General features: G+C 40.9%; 1 pseudogene; it reads left to right on the plus strand.

Annotated features, from left to right (window-relative positions):
• Positions 1-526: 526 nt before the first annotated feature.
• LOC102840265 lies at positions 527-1,412 on the plus strand (annotated as a pseudogene).
• Positions 1,413-1,722: the final 310 nt, after the last annotated feature.

Consider the following 1,722-nt stretch of genomic DNA (forward strand, 5'->3'; position numbering starts at 1 on the left):
AGAGGATTTGAAATATTTACTAATGAATATCAAAGACTACAGCCTAAAGCAATCTCACTACCACCAAAGAAGATGACTCCATAGTGGAGTGCTTGCTTTGGATCCCTAGGTCCCTGCACATTGAGCCTCCTTGACCCAGGGACAGACAGAAAGCTATGACTGGAAGAGTTGCAGAGGAGTGGCAGCAGAACCAAGAGCTGAGCACAAGACAGAGCAGTGGGCTTCCCAACCCACAGAGCAAGTAACATTTAATTGGTTGCATTTCCAGCTTCCTGCATCAACTCACCAACAAGGAATATACCAAAAACCTTATGACCAATAAATGTGAATGTTGGACCCCAAATGATTATAAGCACACCACAGAAACTAACCAGCTTGGGAAGTGTTCTGATTGGGAGTCCATATACCTTGACACCAGCAGTGGTTACTCAGCTACACATAGCAGTAGCTACTGGCTGGGTCCCAGATAAATGAAGCAAAAAAAAAAAAAAAAGATAAAAATGGGAAAGTCTTGAGACATTTCTCTATGAAAGTGTGTGAGAAAGTTCAGTGAAAAGGAACAACATCATATAATGAAGTAACCTATGAGTTGGTATCAGAGTTCACCAATTCAAATAAAAATTTGGCAACTGACTCACAAGCTTATAATCAGAAGAATATTAGGCAAAGAGTTTTTGATGCTTTAAATGTGTTAATGGCAATGAACATAATTTCAAAGGAAAAAAAAGAAATCAAGTGGATTGGTCTGCCTACAAACTCTGCTCAGGAGTGTCAAAATCTGGAGATAGAGAAGCAGAGAAGGAGAGAACAGATAAAGCAGAAGCGAGCTCAGCTACAAGAACTTCTCCTGAACCAAGTTAAAAAACTTGGTGCAAGAGGAATCGGCAAAATGAACAGCAGAATCAAGGCCCTCCAGCTCTGAACTCCACCATTCAGCTGCCATTTATAATCATCAATACAAGCAGGAAAACCATCACAGACTGCAGCATCTCCAGTAACAAGTTTGAATATCTTTTTAATTTTGACAATACCTTTGAGATCCATGATGACAAAGAAGTACTGAAGCAGATGAGGATGTTATCTGGTCTGGAGTCAAGCATATGCTCCCTGGAGGACCTGAAACTTACTAAATAACTGATGCCAAAGGCTCTGGAAGGTTACATAACAGATATCTCAACAGGACCTTCTTGGTTAAATCAGGAACTACTTTTGAACTCTACCAAATCTGTTTCAAACCAGGGTTATGCTTGGATGCTGAGGTGACTTTAGCAACTGGGCAGTTCCTTGCCCCAAACAGTCACCAGTCCAGCAGGGTGGCCTCTTACTGCTCTGAGTCCTGAGGAGAGAACCCCTGTTCAATCAACGATGAAGACGATGATTAAGACAAGGAGGATTTCTCCTCCCCAGAATAAGAACAGAAGAAACCCCACTTTTTATTATTTGATGCTCATGTGTGTTTTTAGTGTGAGCTCTTGTTTTTGAAATAATTGCTTCAGTCTTTGCTTTTGTTTGCACTGGGTATGCAGTGAAGGCTAGAGAAGAGACACAATAAGCAAATAAATGACAAGAAGGCTAAGATGATTGAGAAGAAAGGTACCATAGTGTGAATGGAAACTTGGACGGTCAGAACAATAGGTCACATTAGACACAAAGCATGTTTTCTGCAGTGGTAGAGGAAACACAATCCCTGAAGAATTGGCAGCATAAATGAAGCTTTTCTCT

Source organism: Chrysochloris asiatica, unplaced genomic scaffold (assembly GCF_000296735.1).
Source record: "Chrysochloris asiatica unplaced genomic scaffold, ChrAsi1.0 scaffold00170, whole genome shotgun sequence".
In the NCBI taxonomy this organism is placed as follows: Eukaryota; Metazoa; Chordata; class Mammalia; order Afrosoricida; family Chrysochloridae; genus Chrysochloris; species Chrysochloris asiatica.